This window comes from Procambarus clarkii, chromosome 53 (assembly GCF_040958095.1).
Source record: "Procambarus clarkii isolate CNS0578487 chromosome 53, FALCON_Pclarkii_2.0, whole genome shotgun sequence".
Lineage (NCBI taxonomy): Eukaryota > Metazoa > Arthropoda > Malacostraca > Decapoda > Cambaridae > Procambarus > Procambarus clarkii.
The window spans coordinates 18,621,776-18,632,771 of record NC_091202.1 but is presented as its reverse complement, the minus strand read 5'-3'; positions in this window follow the sequence as shown (position 1 = coordinate 18,632,771).

Genomic DNA, 10,996 nt, shown 5'->3' with positions numbered 1-10,996 from the left:
TCTAAAATAATTAGGAGAGCCAAAATAAACTATTAAGAAAATAAATTTGACCAAATTAAGGACAACATAAAGAAAACATGGAGTACTATTTACCAAATATTAGAATCAAAGAAGATTTTGAATAAAAAACAATACTCCTATCCAACGACGATGGTGTGCTTTCAGCCTCTAACACTGCTATTAAATTCAATAGTTTCTTCTCATCTATTGGTACATCCCTCGTAAAATGACATCCTATCCTCCCTAACTAATGTTAAGCGTAATGTTCACGCTAATTCCTCTGATGTTAATGAGATCATCCTTTCTCATAAGACAAGGTCACGTGCCCTTGTGCAGATACCAACTCTAATTTACAAAAAAGCCTCCAGATTTCTAGCTCTGGCCATTGCATTGCTCTATAACAAATCACTTGAACTCCAAACCTTTCTGGATATTAAAAAAAAAAAAAAAACGAGAGTAACCCCAGTCTATAAATGTGGTGATCTCACTGATGTCAACAATTTCAGACCTATATTAATTCTGCTAACCTTGTCAAAACTATTTGAAAAGCTAATCTACAAGCAGCTTTACTCTTCTCTAGCAAAACACAATATACTTAGCTCTTGCCAATATGGCTACAGACTACAAGATAAGCACTAACGATGCACTGATTAGTATGATTAACTTGATACATGCAGCTCTTGAAAAAAATGAGTTTCCTATTGGGTTATATGTTGACCTACTAAAGGCTTTTGACACTGTCAACCACCACAACCTTCTTCTTGAATTACATCATTATGGAGTCAGAGGTCACTCCCTCCAATACCTTCAGTCTTATCACAATGACAGGCTCCAGTATGTTTCTGTGAATGATTCCATTTCTGCCACCCTACCGATCAACATAGGTGTTCCACAGGGGAGAATTCTTGGCCCTCTCCTCTTTCTCAACTACATTAATGACCTAATTACCTCTTAACACCTTCTTGAGGTTATCTTGAGATGATTTCGGGGCTTTAGTGTCCCCGCGGCCCGGTCCTCGACCAGGCCTCCACCCCCAGAAAGCAGCCCGTGACAGCTGACTAACTCCCAGGTACCTATTTACTGCTAGGTAACAGGGGCATTCAGGGTGAAAGAAACTTTGCCCATTTGTTTCTGCCTCGTGCGGGAATCGAACCCGCGCCACAGAATTACGAGTCCTGCGCGCTATCCACCAGGCTACGAGGCCCCCTCCTCCTTAACCCAATATAATTTGCTGATGACACAACCTTCATTTTCTTCAGTCCTAACCCTGTTACTCTGAATGATATAGTGAATACTGAACTAAATAAAGTCCATCTTTGGCTAACAGCTAACAAACTCACCCTTAACATTGACAAAACTTTCTATATTTTCTTTGGTAATAAATCCTCAGATCAAATTAATCTAAGAATAATCAATATCCAAATTGGTAACAAAATCAAAGAGAACACCAAGGAACATTCCTTGGTGTTCTCATCGATAACAAGCATAATTTCCAGGGCCACATTCAACATACAACAAAAAAATGTGTTAAAACTGTTGGCATTCTTTCTAAGATCAGATATTATGTACATCGCCCTGCTCTTGAAACGCTCTATTACTCTCTCATCTATCCTTATCTCAATTATGGAATCTATGCTTGGGGTTGTACTCCCCAAAAATCATCTACGTCTTCTAATTACCCAACACAAATCTGCTACTAGAACAATAACAAATTCTGGCCCCAGAGAGCACTCGGCCCCTGTACTTAAATCTTTGAATATGTTACATACTAAGTCACTGCACATCCTCTCAAGTGTGCTCTATATATAGAAAACTCTGAACTGAAATGCCAATCTAGGCCATAAACGCTTTGTAGAATGCTGTAACAGAACCCATGGGCACCAAACTAGAAACAAATACTTTTTTGATATTCCAAGAGTGCGACTTAATCAAACTAGAATCATGGGATCCAGAATGTGGAATGACCTTTCCAATCATGTCAATGGCTGTACCTCTCTCAACCAGTTTAAGAGAAAAATTAAGTACTACCTAATAAACTCCATGTAACCCATCTTACCTTTTAAATGTCAACCTATGTCTTGCCATTTTCAAACATTATTGATTACTGTCAAACTTGTTTAACTGCTGATATTTGCCATGTATGATCTTAAAGAAAATTGTAATCTGCTGTTTATTTAGTTAAAATTCCTTTTGCTATTCTGTTGCAGTTTCTGCTGTTCTCTCCATCATGTAATTATTATCATTATCTTTTTAGTTTTTCCTTTTTTTAATTCAATTTGTGCTTCTGATTTTAATTAGTATTAAGTTTCAGTCTAAGTTTGTGTTCCCACACCTTGTCCAAAACGTTGTGCATATTAGCGGCTTCTGGCACTGTATGAATTAGCTCTATCTGTTAATCTTATATTTTCGTAACTCATTTTCATTGTATGTACCTTTACCCGAATAAATATTTTATCTTATTTCATGTTATCTAACTACAGCACACGGTATGGGGTATGGGGTCAACTACAGCTCACGGGTTAGGGTATGGGGTCGACTACAACTCACGGGATGAAGTCAAGTACAGCTCACGGGATGGGGTATAGGGTCAACTACAGTTCACGGGTTGGGGTATAGGGTTACTACAGCTCACGGGTTGGGGTATGGGGTTACTACAGCTGAAGTATTTTTCTCCACTACTTCCCACGGGATGGAATACACTTGAAATAAACTCTGGCACTATTTTTTCTGCTGTGAATTTTTTCCAGTTAATGATAAATATAAATGTCTTTAATAGATGATAATAATAAAGATAATATACTATAAATATGTGGAATATGCAATGCAGTAATTCTGTTAATAGCCTTCACTATCCAAGTACAATTTAACACGAAGTGGATGGTGACAAGGGAGATAGGCACACTCATCAGTTCTATCATAGAAGTACTGATGAGTTAACCAAAACTTTTGCTCATAAAGAGGGAATTGATTACCATCTTGGACTGCCTTTGAGCTGCCTGAGGGCTATAATATTCCGGGAACATCAACAATATCTCGTAGACTTGAGGCAAAGTGAAATTCACACCAGTTACTCCATCTATCATCATTCTATTATGCAGGAAGAATCGCACGTCTATGGGTCATCCAATAAGGTTAGCAGACATCTAGATGTTACCACTTAGTCTTGGCAACAAGGTCCTCAGGAAGTTTGCAACATCTCCTGATGTAGATTAGACTAAATATAAACTCTGTGAGCAAAACAATTCACATGCATTGCGTCATTATTTAATGGAATGTGAAAAAATCGCATAATTTGCAGATAACACCATCAATCGTGTACAAGAAATGTGCAAGTACTTAATTCATAATGATGTACTGCTGGGAATCCTAGACAAGTACCCAAAGTTTGCTTACTGTAGGTCTAGGCCTTACTGTAGGTCTAGGCCTTACTGTAGGTCTAGGCCTTACTGTAGGTCTAGGCCTTACTGTAGGTCTAGGCCTTACTGTAGGTCTAGGCCTTACTGTAGGTCTAGGCCTTACTGTAGGTCTAGGCCTTACTGTAGGTCTAGGCCTTACTGTAGGTCTAGGCCTTACTGTAGGTCTAGGCCTTACTGTAGGTCTAGGCCTTACTGTAGGTCTAGGCCTTACTGTAGGTCTAGGCCTTACTGTAGATCTAGGCCTTACTGTAGGTCTAGGCCTTACTGTAGGTCTAGGCCTTACTGTAGGTCTAGGCCTTACTGTAGGTCTAGGCCTTACTGTAGGTCTAGGCCTTACTGTAGGCCTTTGCGTGCTCATGCTTGTAAAACTGCCGCCAAGTTGGATGCGTGTGAAGCTGGATTAGTAACTCTATAACTCACCATAGATGTAAAGGGCCTTGTACAGTGACTGTTGTGAACCACTTGTTGAATCACTTGTCATATAAAAAGTTTATTGACATTTATGTATTTGTGTATACGTATGTATATGTATATGTATATGTATATGTATATGTATATGTATATGTATATGTATGTATATGTATGTATATGTATATATATGTATATGTATATGTATGTATATGTATATGTATGTATATGTATATGTATAACTGAAAACTCACACCCCAGAAGTGACTCGAACCCATACTCCCACAACTGGTATGTACAGGGACGCCTTAATCCGCTTGACCATCACGACCGGACATAAGGAAGTGATAGCCGAGGCTATATGAACCACTTCCCCGCCGGCACTCGGATGGTAATCTTGGGCATAGCATTTTATCAAATCACCTCATTCTTTGGGGCACACGTGAGGAACACAAATGCAAACAAGCCTGAATGGTCCCCAGGACTATATACAACTGAAAACTCACACCCCAGAAGTGACTCGAACCCATACTCCCACAACTGGTATGTACAGGGACGCCTTAATCCGCTTGACCATCACGACCGGACATAAGGAAGTGATAGCCGAGGCTATATGAACCACTTCCCCGCCGGCACTCGGATGGTAATCTTGGGCATAGCATTTTATCAAATCACCTCATTCTTTGGGGCACACGTGAGGAACACAAATGCAAACAAGCCTGAATGGTCCCCAGGACTATATACAACTGAAAACTCACACCCCAGAAGTGACTCGAACCCATACTCCCACAACTGGTATGTACAGGGACGCCTTAATCCGCTTGACCATCACGACCGGACATAAGGATGAGGTGATTTGATAAAATGCTATGCCCAAGATTACCATCCGAGTGCCGGCGGGGAAGTGGTTCATATAGCCTCGGCTATCACTTCCTTATGTCCGGTCGTGATGGTCAAGCGGATTAAGGCGTCCCTGTACATACCAGTTGTGGGAGTATGGGTTCGAGTCACTTCTGGGGTGTGAGTTTTCAGTTGTATATAGTCCTGGGGACCATTCAGGCTTGTTTGCATTTGTGTTCCTCACGTGTGCCCCAAAGAATGAGGTGATTTGATAAAATGCTATGCCCAAGATTACCATCCGAGTGCCGGCGGGGAAGTGGTTCATATAGCCTCGGCTATCACTTCCTTATGTCCGGTCGTGATGGTCAAGCGGATTAAGGCGTCCCTGTACATACCAGTTGTGGGAGTATGGGTTCGAGTCACTTCTGGGGTGTGAGTTTTCAGTTGTATATAGTCCTGGGGACCATTCAGGCTTGTTTGCATTTGTGTTCCTCACGTGTGCCCCAAAGAATGAGGTGATTTGATAAAATGCTATGCCCAAGATTACCATCCGAGTGCCGGCGGGGAAGTGGTTCATATAGCCTCGGCTATCACTTCCTTATGTCCGGTCGTGATGGTCAAGCGGATTAAGGCGTCCCTGTACATACCAGTTGTGGGAGTATGGGTTCGAGTCACTTCTGGGGTGTGAGTTTTCAGTTGTATATAGTCCTGGGGACCATTCAGGCTTGTTTGCATGTATATGTATGTATATGTATTTACATGTGTATGAAATATTAACAGTTGTGAACTAGATTCATAAGATTGTCACTTGCTTAGCTAAAGGGGTGTGTGTCTGCTCGCCTGTGCTGACGTGGCGTTACGATGGGGGTCCCTCTACCCCCAGTCGTCCGGGCTCAGTCTGTGGGACTAGAGTTCTCTGTGCGGGCTGGTTACCCGGAGATTACCCTGGCTTGTGAACTGCTCTCTGTCCCTGTGTTTGCGATTTATGGGGTCGAGTTGGTAACGGCCCGTAGGGCCATTGTGAAGTTTGCAGAGGAGGCGGCGTATCGCGATTTTCTCCGGCGATACGAGGGGCGGACACTGCCCCTGCCGGATGGTGCGGGCACTGTCACCCTCTCGGATAGAAGTGGTGCACTTACTTACATTAGTGTGCATGGGGCTCCCTTGGAGTTTCCAGAGGCTCTGCTACGGCGGTATTTCGGGCGGTTTGGCGCAGTTGTTAGTGTGAGAGTGAACGTGGTGTCTTCTAGTCGTCTTAAGGGTGTGAGGTCTAACATTCGCACCCTGGGCATGAGACTCCGGGCGGATATTCCGTCCTCTGTGCGCCTTATGGGGTACAACGTTCGGGTGTTTTACGCCCGTCAGCCGCGGACGTGTTATCGTTGTGGTCTTTTGGGCCATCAGGCTGCTGACTGTTCTGCACCTCCTGTTGCACCAGTGAACCTCTTCAGTGAGGAGGATTTTCCGCCCCTTCCTGTGGGGGATGATTCGGTGGGTATGGACGTCTCTTCGGCTGAGGAGGTGCCCTCTGTAGCAGCTGTTGCTCCGCCTGTTGCGCCCCCTGTTGTTGCCGCATCTCTTCCAGAGGTTGGGTCCTCGCCTAGTGCTCCGGCTGATGTCCCTGCGCCTCTTCCGCCTGCCGTTTACTCGGTCCCATCGTCTTCCAGTTCTTCCTCTGCTGTGTCTGTCCCGGTCCCTGCACCCTCGCCGTCTGTCCCGGCTGTGTTGGGAGATGAGGTGGATCCGGAATTCCCTCCTGTGCCTGGCCTGGTGCCCCGTGTGGTTGAGGAGGCTGCCGTGCTGCGGCGTGCGTCGGTTCGCTCGGTTGGTGCTGCGCGGATCGCTGAGTCTGCCTCCGGGTCTGATGATGTGCGGCCCGAGCCTAAGCGTTCCCGGCGTTCTTCTGTGTGGGCTGATGTTGGCGAATTCGACGAGTGTCGTCCTTCCGTTGACGGTGGCGTGGCTCCGGATGTGGTGCACACTACGGTGGTGGCGGAGGTACACTTGCCTGAGGATGCCGGTGCCGGCGTTTCGGCCTCCACTTCTGGTCCGGTGTCCGAGGGTCCTGCTTCAGGTGCGTTGCCTGCGTCGGATGGCTCCGGTTCTTCGTGGGCGGTGGTTCCCCCTGCTGTAGTTGGTGGTGAGCGGGGTGGCCTGGTGGTGATGTTGAGAAAGGATGCTCGCTCTGGATGTTCTGTGGCCCCTTCCTCGTTACCCGTTTCCTCGGCAGCGGTCTTGCCGCCTTTTCCGTTTCCTGCAGTTCCTTCCGTGTCTCCTGCGGTATCCGTGGAAGTGCTATCGTCTCAGCGTCCGCCACCTGCTCCGATGGCGAAGGCGTGGCAGGCTCGGCGTCCCTCGTCCGCTTCTCTGGTGTCGTCTGCTTCCTCGAAGGGCGTGGTTGGCGCTCCCCAGCCTCGTTATGCGACTTGCGTCAGTGACCTTAGGCTTTGGCCGATGCCGCCAGATATCGATGTTCCTGAGTTTATGATACCCGCTCGAGCGCGGGGGATCAAAAACCCTACCGACCTTGAAGATCTCGTCTGGGAAGCTTACAAGTCGAAATATCCTTGTGAGCTGTTCCCGGAGAAGTACGTTTCTTCCGATGTTCCTCGCAAGTGATTTCTATGTATTTTGTGTTGCCTGGTTGTGGGGTGTGTATGTGGGTGGGTGGGGTGGGTATTGTTTCCCGGTTCCTGCGTGCTCCGGTTTGTTTTGTGGGTTTTTTTGTATGGCTCGTGGGGGGGGGGGGGGGGGGTGTGCGGTTCCTATGCGTTTGTGTGTTCGGTTATGGATGTCGTGTGCGCTTGTTTGTCATATTGTGTGCCCTTCAGGCTGTTGGCGTGTGCTCTTTGTTATGTTTTGCCTTCCGTTTGTTATGGCGGATCTGTTTTCTTTATTGTTATTGTCCTTATTCTTGTATGTTTCTCGCCTCTCTGTATGTATTTGAGGTGTTAGCAGGCTTGTTTTGTGTGCATTTTGTCCTGGGGTTTTCCCTTATGTTTGTATTACACTGTGTTACTAATTGTGTATTGTTTGTATATGCATTTTTGTTTTGTGGTCAGCCCTTCTGGCTGGTCTTCTATTGATTTGTTCCTTTGTCCTTGTACATATGTGTGCTTTGTACTTTTGTTCTGTTATATTTGTTCTGTTTTTCTTGTACATTATACGCATGCTTGCATGTAAAAAAAAAAAAAAAAAAAAAAAAAAAAAAACTTGCTTAGCTAAACGAACTATGGGATCAGTTCCTGAACCCATTATGTGCCTCTGTAACCCTTTCAACAACCGCCCACGGGTTGGGTGCATAATAAATAAATGAAATAAGATGAAGAGAGGCGCACTTTTCACACTACACTGGCAAGCCATCTTCAACCCCCGCAACCCACAGCACCCATAACATCCACAGGGTAAAAACTGGGGTCCAAAGCAACCTTCAACACATCACTCACAACCCTCCACATTGACTTAGCAAAAGGTCGACTCACACAACGCACTCATAACCCTTCTGATGACTGACCAGATCACAACCATACTCCTAAATGGATGCCATCATCATAGCATCCATTTTGGTCATGGGTGATGGCTCCTAAATGGAGCCATCACCCATGTCAGCTATATACATAATATAATATAATACATACATACATACATACATACATACATACATACATACATACATACATACATACATACATACATACATACATACATACATATTGAGTTACATATAGAATGTTGGATTTCTAGATAGAGCTTGTATATTATGCCTAAAACCACTAATACACACACACCGTTTTGAGCAAGATGTAGGGAAAAAACCTAAAAACTAAGACATGAAACTAATTGAGATCAACAGAATGAACTGAAATGACAAAGATTGACATTTAGGAGGAAAGGTAGGTTACATGGAGTTGATTAGGTAGTACTTAGTTGTATTTCTCTTGAGCTGGATGATAAAGTAGTCTTTAACGTGATTGGGAATACATACATACATACTGCGACGTTATAGTTCGGTAGAGCAGCAAATACCGTGGCAGCTGGAATTTGCCCTTAGCACAATAAACCTAAATATATGTAAAACAAAGTAAATAAATGTTGCTTTGCCTTTGCGTTGTTAAAGTTGCAGGATTAACCAATAAACATGAACAATTAAATACGTTACTGTAAACTTCAATCATAACAAAATAATTCCTGAGAATAATACTTGGCAAAACACGAGAAATTAACTTAAATACATTTACTTTACTTGAAAAACAATAAGGGTGACTTAATCTATATACATATCAAAACGACTATCATCACGTGTCATAGTAGAGAGCAACAGTGAGTGAAGGAGATGTAGATTCCAGGAGCATAGGTAGTCTGCTGTTCCAGGCCACCTGCGGGTGTTTATACACGCCTGCGGGTGTTTATACACACCTGCTGGTGTTATACACACCTGCTGGTGTTATACACGCCTGCGGGTGACGTACCGTCTGGCGGCCAAGTGCAGTTGACGAAAGTTATGCCAGCGAAATAACGAGCAGTTTGCGGGCCCTGAACAGGTCACCGGCTGACACACCTGGCTGGGGGTCATAGGGCTTGATAAGGTGACACGGGCAGAAGTCAGATCCAGATGTCTGTCTGAGGCGGCGGTCTGGTTTTGCTGTTGTAGAGGGTGTGTGCTGTAGGATGTAGTAGTTCACGGAGATTGGAAGAAGTAGCTTTCCACAGCTTCAGGGGAATTATGTGCCAATGAATACATACATACATACATACATACATACATACATACATACATACATACATACATACATACATACATACATACATACATACATACATACATACATACTTACATATACGTCTAGTCAGCATATTGTTAATTTGGGATAAAAACTAATATAGTGTATGTTGGTGAGACGCTAATGTCATGAGTATAAATATCACAGGAACTCAAGGTTAATGCATGACATAGATCAGATGGGGCATCTACAAGCATCAGCATAGATAAATCAAAATCTATGAAAATTCAATATATCAATGCAATCAGAAACATTGAAATGGAATTGTAACATATATAGAAGAGCATGTGTATTGAGTGGAGTTGCTCCTGAGCTACCGTGCAGTGAGGACGTGTCGCCTGCTGCTCCGGTGGTTTGAGTCGGTTCTCACTACGTGTAGAGAGCCATGGGGAAGGCTCAGCGCAAGAGGGAATGGAAGCAGCTTTCGGACGAGGAAGGACGGTGGACCGATGTGCAGCAGGCCCCAAAGAAAACTGCTATCGAGGCTTTACCACTTGCTTCTACCAGCAAGTCAGCGGACGTAATGGACCTAGAGAGGACAGCGTCAGTCACACACCAGCCAGTGTCAGTCAATGCTTCTCTGTCCGCAACGCTGCCGCGGGACGGCAGTATGAGTCAGGAGAGGACACCACCGGTTTCACGCCAGCCAATGTCAGCCATTGTTCCTCTCTCCACAGCCCAGCCGCAGGACAGCAGTATGGGACAGGGGAGGACACCACCAGTCTCACACCAGACATCGCCAGCCTCTGCACTTCTTCCGAAATTCAAGATCATGCAGACCGACCACTTTCCTACAGCATATGGAGTAGTAACGGCGATGGAAAAAGAACAACCAGAGCTCAAACTTTCCATTACAGTCAACCTGAAGGGAGAAATAATACTGACACCTCAAGACCAACAGACTGCACATTACTTAGAGAAGGTAAGAGTCCTGCAGGGGAAACCTGTGTGCTTGGTAAAGCTGGACCCTTCAGAACGACGCACACGAGTCGTGCTTTTGGGATACCCAATCGACTTTCCCCTGGATCCAGTGCTAGAACACAAGCAAGTCCTGAGTGCGGAACGTTGCCACACAAAAGTAGACAAGGCAGCGACGCGTCAGGTTCTGGTGACCGTCATGGGACATGTGCCGGAAACTTTCGGTCTTGGAAATTGGGGGACATACCGACAGAGGCCATACGTCCCGGAACCCCTACGCTGCTTCAGGTGTCAGAAATACGGCCACCATCAGTCACGCTGCACAGGACAGGAGAGGTGCGGAGTGTGCAGCCTGAGACATCCCACCAAAGACTGTATTGCCAAGCACAAGGCAAACCAGACCACAACAGCCAAATGTCCAAATTGTGGAGGCAAACATCATGCCTGGAGCACAACCTGCTCTGCACGGAAACAAAAAGTGCAGACAGCTCAGGCCAGGGTCAACACACTGACCAGCGGTACATCCACCAACACCAACGTCTGGAACACTCGTGCACAGCCGCAACAGCCACCCGCTCTCACAGAGCAAAATTTCCCGAATCTGTCAATTCCGAATCAGACATTACACGAAAG